This window comes from Paroedura picta, chromosome 5 (assembly GCF_049243985.1).
Source record: "Paroedura picta isolate Pp20150507F chromosome 5, Ppicta_v3.0, whole genome shotgun sequence".
NCBI lineage: Eukaryota > Metazoa > Chordata > Lepidosauria > Squamata > Gekkonidae > Paroedura > Paroedura picta.
In genome coordinates, this window is record NC_135373.1 from 77993601 (window position 1) to 78018046 (window position 24446).

A 24446-nucleotide genomic window follows, 5' to 3' on the forward strand; every position below is an offset into this window, starting at 1 on the left:
TTAAAGGCTAGAAAAAAGTGACCAGTTTGTCATTAGAGATCCCAGTATCTTTGTGGGACTTGAGGATCCCCCGGAATTACAGCTCATCTCCAGCCTATAGACATAATTTCCTCTGGAGAAAAAGTCTGCTTTGGAGAGTTTTGGGCAACTCTATTCTCCCCCACTGGTGGCCTGATAAGTTGGGGGGGGGGGAGGGCTGACAACCCTATCTGTGATCCAGTAGACTTCATACATGATTGGGGATTTTAATCCAAGTCTTCCTTGTCCTAGTCCAAAACTCTAACCACTACACCATGCTGGAGTGGTATTCTATAGACTGGCTTTTATAGAGATGTTCATGATGAGTAGGTTATGTAAATACAATCCTCCAGAATATATTTTACCTTGTTATCACTGACTCATTGGATGTTAGACAAAGAACTGGTGTTTTGTATGTCAGTGTGCTATCAAAAGCAATGTTTTACTTCAAGAAAGATTTTGTTTAGTGTTGTATGCCTTTTATGGGATACATTTTTCACTACATAGTCCAATGTTCACTGATGCTGCAAAAAAGATTATATACTGTGGAGAAAATTTCAGTTATTAGGCTATTTATGCTTGAAACACCTTATTTTGAGTCTGTGTCTGTACCAGCCCTATTGCAATCGTGATTATACAAAAGCACTCACAATCACAGGCTTTTCATTTCAATGGACAAGAAAAGTTCCAAGTTGTGCCCCAAATCATGGTATATTATGAAGCAAGCACAATAGAAATCAAAGGCAGAGCTGGCTGTTTGTCATAAATCGACGCTTTATTATTTTTTAAAAATTATTTTCAACCAGCTTGAGCAGATTGTGTAGAGGTTTATTTTGGGGAGGCTTTCAGATTACATGCTACATTGTACATGTGTATATTCAATTATGTGTTGACATTTATGCTAGCAAAATGTCTCCGGATATTGATTCTGATTCTGTACCCAAGGACCAGGATTGTCAGGAGCCAGCCCATACAGGCAGAGAATGAGGAAGAGGAATCTCAACCAAGGACCAGCTGGGATGCATTGAGGCTCTGGAACAATGAAGGCAGAGGCAAGACTTAAGAAGGAGGAATGCCTGGCTGGCTGCTCTTTTTCATCAGAGGCTGGAGGACTCATCTGATTCCCCACAGGATGAAGGCTGAAAGGCCTGCACACTCTGCGTAAGTCTCTACAGGAGCTTGCCTTATTCCCTGGCCATGCCTATTTGAGGCCTAATTGAATCGTTGCCTTGTCCACATCTGTACACCAAGACTCCTGCACAGCCTGATCATGTCTGACTCTCGATTGATCTTGACTCTGCCTTGACCTCTTGGATTGCCTATTACTACTCTGCTCTGCTGTTTTCCTTCTGACTTCTGTGTACAAACTCACCTCTGGCTTGCTACTTAGACTCTGGTAACAGACTTCTTGTTTCTTTGCATGCTTCCAGGAAGCTGGCTGAGATTTGGTAAGACTCTCACTGTGCTGCTGACCTCCAGCCAGGACTCATAACCACAGCTGGGAACCCTGCCAACTCCAAGGTTGGTACAGCTGAACAGAGCCAGAGAACAGCCTCACTGGGAGAAAGCCTGGATTTCCAGCCCAGCTGGGGACAGGCCGTCACAAGGATGCTGGGGTAAAAATAAATCTAGGTTCCAGACTGTCCACACCTAAGGTTGCTTGGCAGGGGAAGCTACGGGATATTTGGGCATGGAGCCTGGCCAAATAGGGCCAAGCAGTGTCTGATGCCATAGGTCCATCCTACAGAGCATCCATTTTCTCCAGTGTAACTGAATTATGTATTATGGAGTTGAGCTGTAATTCCAGGAGATTCAAATTTAAAAGTATTGGCAGAAACAGCCTCAGCTCTACTACTGAGTAGAGCAGAGCAGTAAGAAGAAGAGTTGGTTCTTATATGCTGCTTTTTTCTACAAGAAGAAGTCTCAAAACAGCTTACATTTGCCTTCTCCCCACAACAGATACCCTGTGAGGTAGGTGTGGCTGAGACACTTACTGCTTGGTCAGAACAGCTTTATCAGTGCTGAGGCAAGCCCAAGGTCACCCAGCTGATTGCATGTGGGGGAGCAGTGGGGAATCAAACCTGGCTCGCCAGAGTAGAAGTTGGCACTCCTAGCCACTACACCAAACTTCTAGGCACATATTAGGATCAATACCTTAAGCTTCAGGATGGGCACAGCCAAGTAGCTGGTCTCCAGCAGTACTGGGGAAACATTCCTCAGGATATTAATTTGATGCTCATGCAGTTGTGAGACTGATTTATCATATGTACACACCTAGTGAAAATGAATCGAACACATTTACATAGGCTAGGTCAAGTGATTATTAACTATTCAAACAGAGCTAATCAGACTCTACTTTCAAAAATAACAGTACATGTTCTATTTTATCTGAATTTTCTAATCCTCACCGTTTCTTCCTTTAAATTCTTCTCCTCACTCTGTATAGTTAGATTCTCTTAATGATTGCCTAACATTTTTTAAAAACAATGTTGGAAATCAGAAAGCAAACATAATTACATCTTTGTTGAAACAGCTGTTCTTGGCAAAATGCAAACAGCAACTGTATTCAGGGAATGAGCAATAGAGGAGTACAGCTGTTGAGTAGAAATGGCACAGGAAATGTTGCTGGGTGTTGCAAGGTTAGCAAAAGGTAGGAAAGAGGCAGTGATGACAAATCACTAAAGCTTTGGAAGGTAGCACAGAGCAATCCTAAACCAAGTGCCACCCTGTTAAGTCCTTTGCAGCCAAGAGACTTAGAAGCATGTCACTCTATCTAGGACAGCATTGTATGTGCAAAAAAAACATAGGAGTTTATAGATGAATCCATATTAGGAGTGACAACACATCACTCTATCCTGAAAGCTTTTTTAAAGGTGAGAAACTCACATATTTTGTGTTGCATTCTACATTTCAGATATTTTTTTTCAATAGACTCTCACTGTATAGTTGTGCAAAGAGCCTCTTGTGGCACAGAGTGGTAAGGCAGCAGTCATGCAGTCTGAAAGCTCTGCCCATGAGTTCGATTCCAGCAGCCGGCTCAGGGTTGACTCAGCCTTCCATCCTTCCAAGGTCGGTAAAATGAGTACCCAGCTTGCTGGGGGGTAAACAGTAATGACTGGGGAAGGCACTGGCAAACCACCCTGTATTGAGTCTGCCATGAAAATGCTAGAGAGCGTCACCCCAAGGGTCAGACGTGACTCGGTGCTTGCACAGGGGATACCTTTACCTTTATAGTTGTGTAATAAAATATCTTCCAAAATGTACCATCAGAATTCACAGTTTACAAATAGCCCCCCCCCTTTTCTTTTTACAGTGTTAAGTAATCAGTAATATGTGGAATTTCCCTAAGATCCTATGCCCATGTAGTTCTAGAGCCAGGCTGAGATTGCTATATAAGATATTGTCAGGCAGGAGGTCAGCTTGGGAAAAAAGAGTCGACACAAATTGTTGGCATTTAAATGGCCACGGCATTTATTTAACACCCAAACAAACAGAGGGTTGGTGCAACAAAGGGCATGAGCTTAACTATGCAGTCCGCTGACTGTACTAGTATGCAGACCCAAAATCATCTGTCACTCACCCCGCTGGGTTACAGATTTTATATTTTGAGTTTGCCTAAATTATGGGAGAGGACTCAAATATGGAGGACCAAAGGGTGCAAACCTCCTTGGTTACCTCTTGAGCTCTCCAGTCATGGAAACGAGCCACCAAGCCTACCCCGCTGGGTTTGCCTGTAGCTCGTTTCCACCACCCCCTTAAGGAGGCCCTGTACCCCGCAGGGAGGCCGATCGCACACCGGCTCCCTTACATAAAAGCTCATGCTCTTGTGCAAAATACGCAGTGACAAAACAACATGCAACAAACAATATGAAACAGGGAGGGTGGGTGGGTCGGTCGCTTGCCAGCATCCACAGCTAAGAGGTGGGAAGAGGACTCAAACAGCATCCTATAAGGACGCTCTAATCCCAGCCTCTTCACCGTGCGTGCTGCCAATGGCATATATGAGGCAAAGGAAGCAGCTGGCTTCCCTCCCTTGCCTGGGGGAGATGGTGGGAAGAGGCTGAGGATGAAGCAATATACCAGCAGCAGGAAGCGGAAGAAGATGACAACTGATAAGCCCCATGATTGGCATTCATTGGCAGGGTGCTCTTTCCCTATTGGTGGCACACCCCAAGGGAGGGCCAATCAGATAAGGAGTTAGCTGTCTGCATGAAACTTCAACTTTATAATGTTTAGTGATAATGATATCTGGCTGTCTGTTTATCCTAAGGAGAATAAGAAACTAGTAATCTCAAGCAGTCAAAATAATATCAAGTATGACAAAAATATTTAGTACTAGAATCTCACTGAGAAGTTAATCTTTCTGGATATCCTAATGTTATACAGTCCTTCCATTCAAGAGAAGAGGTAAGACATTAATGAGGTAAGCTGAAAGTTAGGAAAGTATAACATTACTCCAATATATGGAGGCTAAGCAGCTTTACATGATAGCATATATATATAAAGTATAAATTGCTCAGATCAGTTCCAGTTAGCAAACTAAACAAGAGAGGGAATAATCAGGAAAAAATGGCCGGATAGCTTTTTGAATTTTGGACTAGTCAAGGCAAAGAACAGAAGCATTGTATATTGTTGTTTTCTTTTGCACTTGTTTTCTGAATATACAAATCCCCCCCAGGTCCACTAAAAACTATTGGGCCGGAGGAGGATGACAAGCTGCCATTGAAGGACTGTCTCTTGGTACCACATCTTGCTCTAACTTCTCCACCCCATACAGGTACTAGATCTTGCTTTCAGAAGTTGGCACCAATGCAACACTGTAATCTCCCAATTTAAATTGAGAAAATAGGTAATGTTTAACATTTATACCAGGGGTAGTCACTGCGGCCCTTCAGATGTCCATGGACTATAATTCCCATGAGCCCCTGCTGACAAATGGCAGGGGCTCATGGGAATTGTAGTCCATGGACATCTGGAGGGCCACAGTTTGACTACCCCTGATGTATACAGTACTTTAGAACAGTGGTCCGCAACCTTTTTCGGCTGCATACCGGTGGGGGGGAGGGCGATCCGGGCGTGCACATGCACAGCAGCCCATGCGTGGCAGCCCATGTGCAGCCGCAAACGCACATGGGCGGCAATTTCACGCATGTGTGCATGCGCAAAACTGACATGCATGCACGGTTGCACTCCTGGTGGGGCCGCAAACGCGCATGTGCAGAACTGCCGCACATGCGTGTTTGCGGCTGTGCATAGTGCAAATTTGCATGAGCTGGCCTGCCGCACATGCGTGTTTACGCTGGCGGCCGCACTTCCCTCTCCACACCCTCCTGCAGAAAGAAGCTTGCCGGGCTGCAAGCTAATCGGCCGCTTTGGCGGCCGATTTGCTTGCGGCCTGGGAAGTTTCTTACTGCGGGGGGGGCAGGGAGAGGGAGCCACGGCCCGGTGCCAAGGCCGCTGGTTGGGGACCACTGCTTTAGAATGTTCAGAACCCTTTGCATATTTTGCCTTGTTGAAAACTGTACAAGAATTTATCCATGCATTGCATATGAATGTTTCAAGTTAAGAATGTGATTTACATATAACAACTCAACAAGTTTATAGGGGAACAGAGACCTCCTGATTTGTTCTTAACTGTTATTTAACTACATTTTGTCCTAGCTGCATGCAGAGTCAGTTCAGGGTTGCCAGCTCTGTGTTGGGAATTTCCTGGAGATTTGTGAGTGGAGCCTGGGGAGGGCAGGGGGAACAGCCTCAGTAGGATATAATTCCATAGAGGCCAATCTACAAAGCAGCTGTTTTCAACAGGGGAACTAATCTCTTTAGTTTGGAGATCAGTTGTAATTGTGGGAGATCACCAAGCATCAGGCTGGCAACTCTGGGTTGGAAAATTCGGAGAGATTTGGAGGGGGGTGGGTGGGAAGTGTAGGGTATGATGCCATATTCTTCAGAACAGCCGAGACACTGATCCCTGTCATCTGGAGAACAGATGTAATTCTGGGATATCTTTAGGTCCCACCTAGAGGTTGACAACCCTAGGTCAGTTACACCTTGAGCATGAACTAAGGCATTCCAAAGTCTTCTAAGCATTAACTTTTAAATATTAACAATAGTTTTTCAAGCTCTTTCTCTTATACTTATGCCCTGCTGTTGGCCATGCAAAGCAACTGGTTGGCCCCAGTGTGAGACAGGGTGTTGGACTAGATGGACTACTGGTCTGATGCAGCAGGGCTCCTCTTATGTTCTTACTCCTATATTGGTAAAATCATTCTGAACACCATCAGTTTTCACATTGAGTGCCTCAAGTTTTTAATCTGTATTTGCTAACTTATCCATCTCATACTTTAATGGAAACAAGTTAATGTTCCATATACATTCATATTCATTTCAATGCTAGTCTCCTCTTTCACTCTTCAAGTTGCTTTAATGAATATATGAAACACATGCAATGGTCCCTTATAATGGAACAAGTTTCAGGACAAATTAAACCAGGCAATTTTGTATAACAAAGATGTATGAGTGTACTCAAACAACGAATAGCAATGTTATATTTTCTACTGTTCTAAATTAGTGGGTACTTGTAATGTACAATTCTGTGCTCCCCCCCCCCTCCGAATCATATTGACCAAGAGTATTTGGTTTGGTTTGCCTATTCTGTAATAAAATTACCCAAACAGTACAATAAAAAAAGCTTACTCTTCATTTCTTCCTAAATATTGCCCTAATTTTCATTTGGGTAATAAAATTGGAGAAAACATTCCAACAGACATATAGTTCAAAAAATAAAAATAATTTGTTATTTATTTACTTTACAAATACTTTACTGAAATTGTTCTATAACAAGATTAATCTAAGTAGACACTAACATAAATATTCTAAATAAATGCTATGTAAAACAACAACATAGGCTGGATCATGGAGAAAGCTAGGGAGTTCCAGAAGAACATCTACTTCTGCTTCATTGACTATGCTAAAGCCTTTGATTGTGTGGAGCACAACAAATTGTGGCAAGTTCTTAAAGAGATGGGAATACCAGAGCATCTTATTTGTCTCTTGAGAAACCTATATGCAGGTTAAGAAGCAACAGTGAGAACCGGGCATGGAATCACTGACTGGTTCAAAATTGAGAAAGGAGTTCAGCAAGGCTGTATACTGTTGCCTTGCCTATTTAACTTGTATGCAGAGCACATCATGAGAAAGGCGGGATTAGAGGAGTCACAAATTGGGATCAAGATTGCAGGGAGAAATATCCTCAGATATGCAGATGATACCACTCTAATGGCAGAAAGTGAAGAGGAACTAAAGAGCCTGTTGATGTGGGTGAAGGAGGAGAGTGCAAAAGTTGGCTTGAAACTCAACATCAAGAAAACGAAGATCATGGCATCTGGCCCTCTCAATTCCTGGCAAATAGATGGGGAAGAAATGGAGGTAGTGACATATTTTATTTTCCTGGGCTCCAAGATCACTGCAGAAGGGGACTGCAGCAAAAAAATTAAAAGACGCTTGCTCCTGGGGAGGAAAGCTATGGCAAATCTAGACAGCATCCTAAAAAGCAGAGACATCACCCTGCCAACAAAAGTGCATTTAGTCAAGGCTATGGTCTTCCCAGTTGCAACGTATGGCTGCGAAAGTTGGACCATAAGGAAGGCCGAGCGTCAAAGAATTGAGGCTTTTGAACTCTGGTGCTGGAGAAGACTCTTGCGAGTCCCTTGGACTGCAAGGCGAACAAACCGGTCAGTCCTGGAGATGATCAGCTCGGACTGCTCCTTAGAAGGCCAGATCCTGAAGATGAAACTCAAATACTTTAGCCGCCTCATGAAAAGGAAGGACTCCCTGGAGAAGAGCCTAATGCTGGGAGCGATTGAGGGCAAAAGAAGAAGGGGACGACAGAGAATGAGGTGGCTGGATGGAGTCACTGAAGCAGTTAGTGCAAAATTAAATGGACTCCGTGGAATGGTAGAGGACAGGAAGGCCTGGAGGATCATTGTCCATGTGGTCACGATGGGTGAGACATGACTTTGCACCTAACAACAAAAACAACTATTTTAGTTCTTCCTTGACACTGGTCCAATATGTATAACAATAAACAAAACACAGAGTTTGTGCAAGATTGCCAGGGAAGGATAACAATAGCAGTAGAAAATAAATACTTTGCAGGAAAAAATTCTTAAAATGGGGGCTTCCTAATTTAAAAAAGCATAAATTGACACAAAGCTATCCAAGATGTCAAGTTTTAACACTCTAAAATCTATGTGCTGCATTCTGAGTACAGTGAGGCCAAGAAAAATTAAGTAGGAATGTTGCTTGTACCCAAAGTCCATTAATCATCCTGGTAGCCAGCAGGTCTAAAACATAAATGAGGATTGTGCGTATTCTTAAAATGTAGTAATACTCCAGAAGCATTTTAAGAACAACAGTGCAATCCTAGTTATACCTTCTACGTCCATTGACTTCAATGGTTCCTAGAAGGGTGTAACATTGCTCAGTCAGGATTACACTGTACTGGATGGGATTTGCTAGGTATGTCCTTGCAAACTGTACTCATTGAACATATGGTTTGTATTGTCAGTTTTGACAGTGTTATTTACTAGTTGAGAGCAGAAAGGGTAAGGGGGAACAGCTTATATTCAGCCCCTCTTTTGCCAGAACAGTTGATAACTGACAGGAGCTCAGTGGGAGAAGAAAATATACACATCATAGCCTTGTTCTATGCACATGTTCCAAAATGTTTTATGTAAACCACCCAGAGCCGTAGGGAAGGGCGGTAAGGTAAAGGTAAAGGTAAAGGTATCCCCTGTGCAAGCACCGAGTCATGTCTGACTCTTGGGGTGACGCCCTCTAGCGTTTTCATGGCAGACTCAATACGGGGTGGTTTGCCAGTGCCTTCCCCAGTCATTACCGTTTACCCCCCAGCAAGCTGGGTACTCATTTTACCAACCTCGGAAGGATGGAAGGCTGAGTCAACCTTGAGCCGGCTGCTGGGATTGAACTCCCAGCCTCATGGACAAAGCTTTCAGACGGCTGCCTTACCACTCTGCGCCACAAGAGGCTCTTCAGGGAAGGGTGGTATAAAAATCTAAATAAATAAATAAATAATAAATAAATAAATAAAAGCAGGAAAGTTCAGCCACTGGAAAATTTTGTCTGGAGGAGTCGCGGCAGGACAACCCACTCTATGGGAGAACTGGCACATAATGTAAACTATCAATGAATGAATGTGGATAACTACCATCTCTATATCTCCACTGATGGGCATTTGGAATCTGGAGCAGTCATTTTTCAGCTCATAGAACTGGATACACAAGGTACATTTTTGTTATTCTCTTAAGTAAAAGCAATATAATCCCCCCTCTCCAAGTTAAGCCAGGACATTGGAAATCACAGTTGGCTTTATACCCATCAATCATAATTTTAGTAAGTAGGGCACATGTTGACTTTGAATGGGCTGGGCCACTTGTCATTGTAGCCTGGTAAAAGCTGATATAAAATGTCCTTTGAACATGTGTGAGTGAGGTCTAGTGCAACCAGACCTCAGCATGGCTGACTAAAAACATGGTTTTATTGTGCATAAGTTGGGAAACACTACTTTCTTCTCTTCGCATCAACATCTATTAAAACTAACAGAATAATTGGAACAGATGAAAATTATAGGAGGGGTGCTCTTTTTCACAAGAAGGGTGCTTAATAAGTCAATTCTGTGTTCTTGCTAAGCCTCTAAAACAGTGATTTTCTAATGCTATGAGCCTTTAATACAGTTCCTCATGTTGTGGTGACCCCAAACCAGAAAATTATGCAAGTGTTCTTTCACAGAAATTAAACCAAAACTGACCAATGACGTGAAGATCCATTGTTCATGATTGTATATAAATTGGCTTTTTTCCAGTTCAGTTCTGCCTCTTGTTCCACCATACCAATCTTGCTCTTTTCTGCTGCTCCAGACAGACAAACCTTTTATCTTGATCTACCCCACAAGGCTGTTGTGTGGATGGTGCCTCCCCACAGCCAAGCTGCTTACCCTGCCACGACCCCTCTGAAAGGGTCATTCAACCCCCAAAGGGGTCCCGACCCCCAGGTTGAGAACCACTGCTCTAAAAGCAGTAAAAGCTATCACAGTTACCAAAACAGGGCAAAGCTGCTAGCTTCCTCCAAACAAGTGTTTTCAAAGTTTTTCTTGTGGAACTGGGTAATATCATTCATCTTTCATATTTCCCAGATCTTTGTTTCTTTGTCATAAAGGCCAGGAAGCAGTCAGAGTGGGGAGACAGTTAAAATTAATGGTTTAGAGACAGCAGTCATCAGTTTTCAGTGATGGCAAAATGATATTTGCTGCAGTAAATTAAGGACATAAGGTCAGATTGTATTCCAGCATGAGGAGGCTACTGGCAGACTCATCTTTCTATATAGACTCCTAGGTTTGGGAGAAATGTCAAGGGGGATACCTGTAATGTAGCCTATGGAGCTTTCATAGCTCTTAGGGGAGAAATGCAGTAAACTATCCAGTGATGGTAGTTGTTTTAAGGACCAGTTCAAGAATGCATGAGGAAACCATGTCTCTAATGAAGCAGCAACAGTTCCGAATTCAGCTCCTGAAAGTGCTGGCTTTTCACTTGTAGAGATATTTCACACTAGGTGTTCCTTATGTGTCATCTGAGATGGTACTACTTTTCTCCCCAAATCCATATTTAAGGTGGGATCTCGAGATCTCCCAGAATTAATATTGATCTCCAGACTATAGATTAGCGATCCCCAACCTGTGGGCCGCGGACCACATGTGGTCCGTTGACTAACTGGAGGTGGGCTGCGAAGAATGTCCCCCCCCCGGCCCTTTACTTCATCCACAATCCGGCAGGCGCACATGGGACTATCTCGTTGCAGAGAAACAAGCTCAGGGTTCCTATTGATTTGTCATTGTCATGAGTTAAAATTTCCATGAAAATAAAATGTTCCATATGTTCATTGTTGCGTCGTGTCTGTATCTTATTTTGAAGGGATGTTTAAACATTACCATAGCGACCAGAGTCAGAGAGCGTTAGGGCAGTGGTTGAGAGCAGAGGAGTAAACTACTCCCCCCCACACTGGGCCTCAGTAAAATTGTCAAGCGTTGAGTGGTCCCTGGTGATAAAAAGGTTGGGGACCACTGCATCATCCAGAGGAGTGCTAAGAAGATAGTGAGGGGTTTGGAGACCAAGTCATACATCTTCAGATGCCAGCAGCATGGCCCTGGTAGACAGAGGGGGGTAGGCAGACCCAGCTGCCTCAGGTGTGATGACAGAGGCTGTCACTGCCATGTGCCTACTCATGGTCAGGGTGTGTAGTCAGTCCATGGCATCAGGGAATAGTCACCTGGGCACAGGGAGGTAATATAGAAGTCAGTCCCCAGGAGCTCCCTGGCAGCTACTGAGCCCTTGGGAGGAACTGCAATAATTTTTGATGGTTCTAGAGGTGTAGCCAAGTGATTTAGGGAGGTCCAGGAACATTCCCTAGTGACTGTTGGAATATGCAAGATCTGGAGTGCATGATTCAAAAGCATATGAAGAATATCCATTGGGAGTATCAGAAGAGATGTGTATTTAGCATACCGTATTTGCCGGTGTATAAGACGACCCCACAACATTTCCACTCAAAATATAGAGCTTGTTACATTACATTACAGTACTATGGGCCACTATGGGCAGCTATGTCTATCCCAACTGAAGTGCACCCAGCGTATATGTCTATCCCCCCCCACTTGGAGGCATGTTTTTCAGGGGGGGGAAAGTAGTCTTATACGCCAGCAAATACTGTAATTAGATTAGGAATTTCCTGATTTTTTACAGATTTTTTCTCTAGTGCCCTGATTAGCTCATTTGGAAACTTCCTGCTCCGTTGCACACATTTCTTTCCTGCTTGCTTCCACAACAGGCTAAATGAAAGCAAAACAATAGTTATACAAAGAATTATACATAGTTGTTCCTCTTCATAATAAAATTATGATATTATAAGCAGCCTTTGCATGTTTAAACTCTGCCAACAGTGATTGGGGTTAGTTTGGTGATGTAAATGGAAGTTATCACAGCTATTTAGCTTTTTTATTTATTTAAATATGCTGATGGAGAAAAAGCAGCCTTGACACTTACTTTTCTGGCAACTGGCCTGAAAGAAAAAACAAATAATCAGATAGGACTTTTTACTTAGTTGGCTGGCAACCATCGTAACACAGACTCATATAATTTCAGGTTGTGCTTTTGTTTGTCTCAAAGGATAAATATTATTCAGATGATATTATTTGTACAATCTTTTCAGCAGTTCTTTCATGCAAAGTTGAGGAATGAGAAGCAGCTACTGTGGCATCACTTAGACCCTGAGATATTATTAATTGTACAGTACCTATGGCTGCTAATACCACTTTACCTCTTGTCATGCAGTTGGTGAAGCGGTATTATAAGAGAGTCTGGCATTTTCAGTACACATGTAACACATTTATCTGTTCACGGGAGGTCTTTCCACATCTCCATACTTGGCCTGCAGGGGGCTAAAGGGGCAGTGATCAGACCTTGGTGTAAACTGCACGGAGCTTTTATTCCACTCCCAGGTCGATTCAGTCCCTCCCGTCTGCACTGAAATAGATTTCCAGTTTGATTTCCATTGATGGAAATATTCCATCTGCAACCGTCATGCCTCGACCCACATTCACCGTACCTTTGCCTTGGAATATCAGGGAGCGCTTATTTTCCGGAATATCCCCCAATTTGCGCCGGATGCACCAAAGGATCCACGTGTAGATGTCCTCGGCACTCGGATTAACCGGCATTCCTCCCCCCGCTCCTCCCCAATGGTGACGTTACGGAACTGTCTTTTGCTGATTGGTCAACCAACCCCGCGTTTCCAATGCTGACACTGCGTGGTTCTCTCTTGCTGATTGGTCGACAACCCCCCCCCCTTTCCAATGCTGACTGAATGTGTTTATCTCCTGCTGATTGGTCGACTTGCGGAGTCGAAAGAAAGGGGGAATAATTGTTTCACGGGTAAATACGCTCTTCAGCTCTGTTTTGGGAGCTTAGATTGTTTGAGACAGCACAGACATGGAAAAGTGTACAAATACGGTAATAAAAAAAACATATCCAGGCGCACTCTGGTGGGAAGTACGTCAGAACGTCAGAAATCGATTTAAACTAATGTGATGCAGATGATGCAAGTATGTTAAAGCTGTTTCGTTTCGGAAATAATGTTTGTTGCAGATCACTCATAATGCCTGAGCCCGAATCGGGCGGAGATTGGCAAGGATAAAAGCGGGAAAATCAAGAGATGCAGAATAGGCAAAGGAATAAGCATCTGGCCTTATTTAGGCAACCTAATGCTCATGTTCCATCATTACCCCTTCTTTTGGAAGAGCTAGAGTGATATAAGCTAGTACAGTAATGTGGTTTGAATGTCAGACTAGGCAATGGGAGAGCTAGGCTCAAATCCACATGGGGCCGATGTCCACGTTGTGTGGTTCCTCACAAGGTCTGCCTCTCCCCACTTTGCCCCACTATTGCAGCCTGCAGGTGGGTTTGGGGACTAGTATATATATAATTTAAAACATCTGTTCCACTTAATATTTCTGGTAAGAGTTTGAAGGAGGAGTTGGACTCATGGCTTAAGTGCCACTCAGTGCTTAACACCAACTCAGGGCAGCTGTCCTGCCCCTGCCTCCTCCTCCAACCAGCTTGCCTGTCTGTCCAGCAACCAGCCATTGACTTTGGTCCCCCACCCCTGACCACCCTCTCCTCCTTCCATGTCTCTCGGAGTCTGAGAGGCTGCAGATCCCTGTCATGTAAGAGTTGGCCCTACCGGTGAGTTTCCTTCCCAGAGGCCTGCAGCCTGCAGCCTTTCCAGGTCCTGGGGAGAGGGAGAGTCTATCCACAGAGTCCCCCCCCCCCCGCCATCTAGCACCCGTTGTATTCCTGAATGCAATGGGCTTTGCCCCTAGTTAAATATATAGCTATAACTGTAAGCTCCTAGCATGGTATAGCGGTTAAGAGCAGTGGCTTCTGATATGGTTAACTTGGTTTGACTCTCTGCTCCTTCACATACAGCCAGTTGAGTGATCTTGGGCTAGTCACTGTCTTGCTAGAGCTTTTCTCGTGTGGTAGCTTCTCTCAGAGCTCTCTTAGTCTTACCTACCTCACAGAGTGTCTGTTGTGTGGAGAGAAAGAGAATGCAATTGTAAACCACTTTGAGATTCCTTTGGGCAGTGAAAAGCAGGGTATAAAAACCAACTCTTCTTCATTATTAACAGTTTAATTCCATCTTTCCATGAAATCAGGGTCCACAAGGTGATGAACATAAAATATTAAAACAATTAAACAATTAAAATGCAATGAAAATCATTCAATTAAATGCAATTAAACGCACACACAAACTCACAACACTAGAAGGAGGGCCAGCTCTGTTATTTGCAGTGTGCCAGATGCAACTATAAAAGGCCTTCAGCTGCTAGCAAATGACATTGATAGAGTAAGATAGCTGAATCTCTCTGGGGAGTGAATTCTAAGGTTTTGCTGCCTTTTCCTGAGACATCACCTGTCTGGTCTCAGTTCACAGGAACAATCAAAGCAGAACCTCCAAGAAAGATTACAGTAGGTAGGTAGGTTAAAATGGAAGAAGGTAGACCCTAAGGTATGTTGATCCTAGGCCATACAGGGCTTTAGAGGTCAATACCAGCACTTTGATTTGAGCTGAGAAATAAACTGGAAGCCAGTGTATATGGATCAATGGTCCCTATGACCCACTGCATTAATACCTCTGGCCACAGTATTCTGCACCAAAGTAGCTCCTGTTCAAGGGTAGCTCCATGTAGAATGCATTGCAGCAACCTAATCTAGATGCTATCAGGATACTTGTACATATGTAAGGTTGTCAGACTATGTGTATCTCGAGTGAGTCCTGCTAGTTTCTGCTATTTCCTCAGCATGAAACAGAAAAGACTGGGCAAGAGAGGGAGCTTGTCAAAACGCCTGGTGGAGAGTAAGCTGGCCAGGGAGAAAAGCAATTTAAAATACCATCAGCCCATTCTGGCCATCTTCCTCTTTTCCCAGGTGGTTAGTGGTTGTTGTTGTTATGTGCGAAGTCGTGTCTGACCCATCGCGACCCCATGGACAATGATCCTCCAGGCCTTCCTGTCCTCTACCATTCCCCGGAGTCCATTTAAGTTTGCAGTGGTTAGTGGTAATGATGGTTTAACTTTCTTTTTTTTTTTCTCTAGCAACTTCCAGCTCTGGTACAAGACTGTGTGGAGGCTAAGGAAAAGCTAAAGACTACTCGCCCTCAGGCCCTCTGGTGGCTGCTGTTTCAAAGTCAACCTGCCACCCATAAGAACCTTACTGGAATATGGGCAGGGTACCACCTGGAAGGGATATTGGTCTGAAAAAACATATATCAGATGTTGCTCCTGACCCACCAGGTATCACTGCATTAAGTTGTGCATTTGCTTTCTGTGAGGACTATATATTCATGTAAACCCACTGTGACTGCCTTTAACTCTCCAAGATAATACTGAGGGTGTTTCTGCACAAGGACCAATGTTGCCAATTGGTTCCAGAAAGCGGAAACGCTATTTTTTAAAGTGCAATCTCGGTGTTACACATACTGCCTTTGTAGTGGAATCCAGTAGCGTTTCAATCATTTCCCACAGGTTTCCGGTCTCACAAAAATCTCTAGAAAGGAAGCGATTTTTTCTGTGCTTTGTCCCGCCCCTGGCCGTCAATCAAACGAACAGCCAATGGGCAGTTGTTATCATGCTCCAGAAAAGCCCCTTTCCCTTTAAGCACACACGTAGCAACGAATATGCCTTGATTCTTCCTAACGTAGAGACCCAATTAGCTGGCGTTTGAGCTGGCGAGTCATCGTGACCACGCTCTGCTGAGTGAAAAAAAAATCCGAAAATTAGGGCTTGTTCTTAGGAGGGAAGGAGGACTGGTGTGAAGCCTGGGGCAGCTCTCTCTGTGTCTCTCTCTGCCTCCCTTGCAGCAGGAGTGATAGGAGGGAATGAGGACTCGTGTTCGGCCTGGCAAGGCTCTCTGTGTGTGTCTATCTGTCTTTGGCACGTCTGAGAGGAACGTGGCTAGTATCCAGGGAGGGAGGGCGGGAGCTGTACGGGCAGGGCCAGTCAGGGTGCAGCCAGCATTGCCTTATTCCAAATTGGGCAACCGGACACATCCCACCCCCCATACTGTTTCACAAATATATAGAGGAACCATGGATAAGGATAAACCATATGAGGGTAGATAGATTCATGCTGGTATAAAGGTACAGAACAAAGTTTGAGTCCAGTAGCACCTGTAAGATCAACAAAGGCGGGACTTGTGTGTGCATGCACACTTCATCAGAACATTGTTGCCAACCTCCAGGTATGACCTGGAGTTCTCCTGAAATTACAACTCTGGACTACAGCAATCATTTCCTTAGGAGGCAATGGCAGCTTCACAGGTTGGGCAATATGGGATCACTTCCCTGCTGAGCTTCCTCCCTTCCCAAATTCCATCCACCCCAGGTTGTGTCCCCAAATCCATGAATCTCCCAGCCCAGAGCAGGCAACCCCAAAACCCATGGTGCATGAAAAAAATCCCAATTTGTATCAGTAAAACAGTTTTTTCTCTGGGGCAAACAGTTATGAAACTGCAGACATCTCTAACCTCTGCAGTCACATTTTTTGGCTTGCTTTTCATGCTGGGAGGGGGGGGGCTTTAAAATGTTTCACTTATTTTTCTTTCAAAATTAAACAAAGATACTGTTCAGGAAAAAGTTACAAATGGAAACACAACAAAGATAATTGTGAGTCTCAACTCTTTTCAGTCAGATTCAGGATATACCAGGGAAATGAAGGAGCAGATATTTGTTCTCATGGTACAGTGATGGTAAGCCCATCATTGTTATTTATTTATACTTTATAATTTATTTACCAATTTTCTACTTGAGACTCAAAATAGATTACATGGCATAAAACAATGTAATTGAATAGCATGAGAGACCTAATAAGCAATTCATTACAAAAATTCAAAAAGTACAGAACAGTATCAAACATGTCAAGCAGTGCAGAAAATGGAATTCCAAAATATGAAAACAATGCTGTAAGCATTTCAGTTCTGCTAAAACACAATTTTTAGCCCTTCATTCATTAATCTCTTTCTCTCTGCTTTACCCCAAAATGATGTCATCATCCCTCTCACCTGTTGGGACTTTTAGACTAGACTTGATCCTAAGTCCCTCCAGAAAAACAGAGCTGCAGAGTAACAGAGCGTTTGCAGTTACTGGTCACCATTTGTGGATGAAGCACAGATCCAGACTGACAGCACATTGGGGTTTACCTTTATTACCTTGTCAGTATTGTTAAGGACAAGCCTGAACCTTGTGGGTTCCTAGGACAGTGTATACAAGAAATCAGGCCTTTTCCAAAAGATATTAAGTTTATTTAATTCTTTCTGAAATAGTTTAGGTTTCTAGGCAACACAACACTCTAAAATCTTCCTGTAGCAGAAATAAACAAAACAAACAAACAAAAACATTTACTACCAAATTAGCACATTCATATCTTTCATTGCCATATGTAGCCATGCATTGAAATTCAAGTTTATCATAGTCCAGGCCTCAACACAATTATAGTCTTGAGCCAACTGGCACCAGGTGATGGTAGCAATCCAATCAGGACACATTCTCACTAGAGCCAACTTGGTGTAGCCAGCTTGGTGTAGTGGTTAGGAATGCGGACTTCTAATCTGGCGAGCAGAGTTTGATTCCCCGCTCCCCCACATGCAGCAACTGGGTGACCTTGGGCTCGCCACAGCACTGATAAAGCTGTTTTGACCGAGCAGTAATATCAGGGCTGTCTTAGCCTCACAGGGTATCTATTGTGGGGAGAAAAAAGGGAATGCAATTATAAGCCACTCTCAGACTCCTTCTGGTAGAGAAAAGTGGCATATAAGAACCTCTTCCTTCCTCTTCTTCCTCTAGAACAGTGGTCAGGACCAGTTTGGGGGGTCAAATGACCCTTTCATAGGGGTTGCAGCAGGGCAAGCAGCTTGGCTGGGGGGGTGCTGCCACTGTTGCCGCTCCTTCTGCAGGCATCTGTTGGGAGCAGCAGAAAAGAGCAAGATCAGCATGGTGGGACAAGAAGCAGAACTGAACTGAGAAACCCAGGGGGGAAATTATATACAATCATGAACAATGGATCTTCACACCACTGGTCGGTTTTGGTTTAATTTCTGTGAAAGAACACTGATAACAACTGATAACAACCGCCCATTGGCTGTTCATTTGATTGACGGCCAGGGGTGGAACAAAGCACAGAAAAAATCGCTTCCTTTCTAGCGATTTTTGGCAAGACTGGAAACCTGTGGGAAACCATTGAAATGCTACTGGATTCCACTACAAAGGCAGGTATGCATCACACCGAATTCCACTATTTTAAATTCTGTTATTTCTTTCTGCAAACAATTTTCCACATTGATCCTTGTGCGGAATGGGCCACATTCTCAACATCTACATAATCTGCTTCATGTGATTCAATTGACAGGGCTGCTAAAGCATTCATTCAATCTTGGGACATTTGTAGCTTGAGATAGTTCTTAATTAACTCCAACATGCTGAAGCCCCTTTTAGCTGATGCAATTGAAGCAGGAATTGTCAGCAATAACTTCCAAGCTGCAAGTGTATTTGGGAATGTAGGACTCTGAACAAGATATGATGTAGCACAAAGTCTATACAAAAGTTAAACAGTAACCCATTTTGTTTAAAACTCAATATCACTTTTATTTATGTACACATGACAAGCAAAGTATTGCAAGTGCATGAAGATTCCCTTCTCCATATTATTTGTCCCACTTCTACTTTCCTGAGTTGCAAGTTGCCAAACTGAAATCACCTCTCGTCTGTTTCTTCCTATGAACATGAAATGACACTTTGCTCACAGAAGAGTGTGTATTGCTTTTTTATGGATGGCCCCTTTGATTTATAACACCATATTTTATTGAACTCAATCCCACCCAAAAGCCCAAAGCCCTGCTTCAGTTTGTCTCTACATAACTTTGTATAGGAAGACTCAAGGATAGCTACAGGCACTCAGGCTGGACTGCAATAGGATTGCCAACCTCCTCTGAAAAAAATGGCTATTTCAGAGGATAGAATCTATGACATTATCCATGATGAATATCCTCCACCTCCACCAAAATCTTTCCCAAAATCTCCAGGAATTTCCCAACATAGAGCTGGAAACCCTAGCAAGCAGATGCATACACACTCATCCTTTGCAGCTGCAGCCTGTGTGGCTTACAGTGGAATGGGGGCTCTATCGCTTCACATAGATGGAAAGGAGAGTTGGGTAGAATACCTTCTCCAAACTACGAGTTCTCTCTGAAAGCATTTAAATGGACTGAGATCCTTTTAAATGCACTTCAGCTATGGCAATCTATTGGTTCTAAAAAATCTCAAATATTTTGGGGATTTTTTCAGGCTTGGCCATTTTGGATAGCCAAAAAATAGCAAACCTAAAATTCCAGGTTATTTAATAACTTAAAAATACTGATATAGTATTTTTAAAAGGTTTTTAGCCAGATATAAATCCCTAGTTAACATCACAGGAGTCTGTGCGAAATTTCTTTTTAACCTCAGGATTTTTGCTCTTGTTCACATTTTAAAATTAAAACTGCGGGGTGTATGTGTATATATTAAATTTACTGAGGTTCTAGCTAGACCAGTAAAAGTGTGTTTGCTGTCACACATCTATGGCCAATCATGTAGAGCTTGAGTGGGGAAATGCACATTATGTTGTCGTCATCATATTTGCATTATTTTAATTAGACATTATAGCACAAAGGGGAAACTAGACATAAGGTTGCCATTTTCAGCAGGGGAAAATGTATGTCATCATAGCTAATTTGATCATTAATTTTTATTTTCTGCGATTTGTCAGGATTAGGGATGGTAGCCTCCAGGTGAGACCTGGGGATCCCCTAGTTACAGCTCATCTCAAGATGAGAAATCTCTGTTCCCCTGTAGAAAAGGATGCTTTGGAGGGTGGACTGTATGAGATTCTACCCCAGTGAGGCTTTAGTTCTCTCCAGAATCCATCCCCAAAATCGCCAGGAGTTTCCCAATCTGGAACTGCTATCTTGCTGTTGGCCAAGGACAGACCTGCCAACCCTAGTCAGGATATGCATTTGGTATATAACTAAACCAAAATTCATACAGAACAACCCCCATTTGTTTAGCTCAAAGAAGTAACTCATTCAGATGAAAGTTACTTCTACTTTTGGATTTAAATTGCTTAGGCCAGCCTGTCTTGGTGGTACCAGGGTTGTTGTGCCTGCACTATACTTTCAGTTTCAATTTCCCTGTGTCATCTTTAGAAGTTTTCTCTTCCAGTGGGGAACTGAGAGGAAGATGAGTGGCAATAAAAGGAGAGGATGACTCAGTAGATATACATCTGACAAGCTTGGTGGACACCAAAAAACACTGTGTGTGTGTGTATGGGGGGGGGGGGGGAAGTACACAGACAAAAACAAAGCAATAGAAGAGATGCCAGAAGTGCTGTGCCATAATACCATATCCATACATGTAGAGATGGTTTTGTAACTGTGCACAGTTCTAGGCAGACTCATTCCTGTATAAGCTAATTGAAGAGGATACATTGGAGTACACACTAAGTCCCTGACTAGTATCTCTGAGCCCAAAGTGCACATCTCTGGGATCTCACATACAAATTGCAGATAGATTATCACTTCTTCACTTCTGAGGTTTGCTCACAAACTTGCATCACAGATCCTGTTTTTCCCTAATCATTCCTGTTCAATATTATTTCACCACTTTATATAAAATAATGATAAATATATCAAACACACTTTATTATTAAAGTTATGGGCCATTCCTCATGAGTTCAAAGTAGCAGAAGGCTTACAAATGGTAAACGCTACTAATTTGCTGTTCCGCATGACGTCGCACACAATCTACATCAGTCCTGCAACACTAGTGCTAAAATTGCTTCATTGTAGCGATTTCCGGTGAATCCAGAAAAGTGGATTCACCCTCAGAAAATCGCTACACTCCTGCCAACAACCTGCAACACTTGCGAAAAAGACCTGTGTATTCTCAATGTAGCGGCTGCAACAAAGTCCCTCCTCCTGGCTCTCTCCTCCGAACTTCCGGCGAAGCGATCACCATTTTTTTTCCTTGGAGCGAGTGGGGAAAGCAACAAACCGGTGAGGCTTCATCCACCCAGTGAGGCTTCTCCGGCTACAGTCCCTCCACAGAAGTGCTTTAAAGCTCCCCTAAGTCCCAAAGCACAACACATCCCCCTGTTTGCAAGTTCCCTTTAATTTCGCACCTTAAAATCGCACCTGTGCGGGGGGGGGGGTTCCACTTGGGGGAGCATGGTCATGATGACTCGCCAGCTCACATGCCAGGTAGATGGGTCTCTACTTAGGAAGAATCAAGGCATATTCGTTGCAACATGTGTGCTTAAAGGGAAAGGGGCTTTTCCGGAGCATGATAACAACCGCCCATTGGCTGTTCGTTTAATTGATGGCCAGGGGCGGGAACAAGACAGAAAAAATTGCTTCCTTTCTAGTGATTTTTTCGAGACTGGAAACCAGTGGGGAACGAATGAAACGCTACTGGATTCCACTACAAATGCAGGTATGCGGAACGCCAAGATTCCACTATTTAAAATAGCGTTTCTGCTTTGTGAAACCAATTGGCAACATTGGTCCTTGTGTGGAATGGCCCATGTTTTGTACAGGCAGATGACTAGAGGAATAAACTTTGCCCTTGTTATTATAATTTGGATTGATTGCAAACCCTAGCAATTCAGATGTGGTGTCTCTATGAACACACAATAGTACTGGAAAGACTGTTTGAGCAGACCTGCAGTCCTAGTTTATTCTCCACACCAATTTTCAAACATCCTCTGCAAGAATACTGTAGGCTATCAGCAACTAGAGCCATGAGAATATATGTCACTAACACTGTGCTTTAAAATCTTATATTACCCCAGTTCTAGTATCAGAGCTAGGCTTTGAGAAAAATACTTCATAGCCCAATATTGCTAGATGGTTTAAATAATTTAAAAGTTTCATAATCTGTATTATAAATAAAAATTAATGAGTTATATCTGTGTGAAATCCAGCCATGAGTATGAGCTTTCATTGGACCACATTCCCTGTTCACTTAGCAATGTACTATTTTGTGGATCCAATTATAATTACAAGTAACAATGACTGCAGCTGAGTATCATTTGAAGACAAATAATAATAGAGCCTTAGACAATAAATATTCCTTTTCTCAGGAATCCAGTTCAGAAGTTCATTTAAAAGTCTTTCAAAAGCACATTAATAATTTACTCTATTGAATGGAAGCAAATGAATCCTACATGCTATAATAGATTCACTGCACACTTTACATATCATCATGTTCCCTGCACAATGAGATACTTTTTGGGGAAAGCTGTAAGAAAACTTTAAGAGTAAGCCTAAGTGTGTTTACTCACAATCCTACTCAGGTCTATTCAGTGAGGCTTATTCTCTGTTGAGTTTACATCCTCTTGTAGACTGCATGTGCACAACAGGTTCTCCCGTATTTTTTCACATTTTAGTATATAGCAAGATGTGTGGGGAAAAGGCATGCTGTGGTGTGCAAAGAACCTATACAAATTACATCACATATCACATCAATAGGACTGGGACTGGCTACCTGAGAGTTCTTTATTCCTCTGAAACATTACATACACTCACTACATCTACTTCCTTTCAAAAGCCCCATTAGGACATTTCATTAGAATCGGTTATTCATGATGGGCAAGGATGATGAAGGGGTGGGAAAGGCTTAGTTTCTATCACAAATGTGTTTTGTTCAGTTCTACTAAGTATTTACAATTCATTGCTGTGTATTATTCTACCAACTTGTAATGATAGAATAGAATCATAGAGTAAGAAGGGGCCATACAGGCCATCTAGTCCAACCCCTGTTCAATGGAGGATCAACCTAAAGCATCCAGGATAAGTAGCTATCCAACTGCTGCTCCTCCTACCATGAGGAGTAGCTCACCACTTCTTTAGGCAGCCAATTCCACTGCTGAACTACTCTGACTGTGAATATTTTTCCTCATATCTAGCTGATACCATTCTACATGTAGTTTAAAGCCATTACTGTGGATCCTATCCTCTGCTACCAACAGAAACTGCTTCCTGTCTTCCTCCAAGTAACAACCTTTCAGATACTTAAAGAAAACCATGTCCCCTCTTCAACCTCCTCTTCTCCAGACTGAACATTCCCAAGCCCCTCAGCCTTTCCTCATAGGGCTTGGCTTGGTCCCCTGTCCCTGGATCATCCTTCTCACTCTACCCTACACCCTTTCAATTTTGCCCATGTCCTTTTTGAAGCAAGGCCTCCAGAACCACACACAGTATCCCACGTGCAGTCTGACCAAAGCAGCATACTATGCAACAATCCAGCAGACTATGACATCTTGTGATTTTGATGTGATGTTTCTGTTGATACAGCTTAAGACTACATTTGCCTTCTTTACTGCTGCATCACACTGTCTGCTCATATTTAACTTACAGTCCACAAATACACCAAGATCTCATTCATACACATGACTACCCAGACATGTATCTTCCATCCAGTATATGCTTCTCATTTTTGTGACCCAGATGTAGAACTCAGCACTTCTCCTTATTGAACTGCATCTTGTTTTCAGTTGCCCACTTTTACAGCATGTTTAGATCATGTTGAATTCTATTTCTATCTTCTGCGGTGTTCAGTACTCCTCCCAATTTGGTGTCATCTGCAAATTTAATGAGGAGTCCCTCTACCCCCTCATCCAGATCATAACTTGTATTACCTGATTGCTCTTGCTCCTCAGATGGCCAGACAACAGGTACCGTAATGTCTCACAAGCCTTTTTTTTTTTACCCTTGTGCCGTTCATAAAGAACAGTGGAAATATCATTGTGTGTGAACACAACCTCTGTGGTTTGTGTAGTGATTAAGAGCAGAGGCCTCTGATCTGAAGAACTGGGTTTGATTCCCAACTCCTCCTGTGCAGCCAGCTGGGTGGCCTTGGGCCAGTCATGGTTCTCTCAAACTTCTCTCAGCCCCATGTAGGAAGATGATTTTAAGTAGAGACTCCTTCAGTAATAAAAAGTGGGGTACAAATAGACAACTCTTCTTATATTGCTGATGCTTGATGAAGGCTGCTTCTACAAGAGTTATGTCCCTATGGTTCAATGCTGTTTGGAAGACTTTCCCCCACTATGCTTCCCTGCAGTAACCTTCTGGTGCATAAGTTAAAATTTCCATGAAAATAAAATGTTCCTTATGTTCATTGTTGTGGCGTGTCTGTATCTTATTTAGAAGGGATGTTTAAACATTACCATAGCGATCAGAGAGCGTTAGGGCAGTGGTTGAGAGTAGAGG

The 24446-nt window shown here is 43.0% G+C and overlaps 1 long non-coding RNA gene across 1 annotated transcript; it reads left to right on the forward strand.

The window, feature by feature from the left end:
• Positions 1-1270: 1270 nt before the first annotated feature.
• On the forward strand, positions 1271-15534 carry LOC143839086 (uncharacterized). Its single transcript, XR_013231596.1, has 3 exons — positions 1271-1539; positions 4697-4795; positions 15245-15534. It is a non-coding gene; the product is annotated as an uncharacterized LOC143839086 (long non-coding RNA).
• Positions 15535-24446: the final 8912 nt, after the last annotated feature.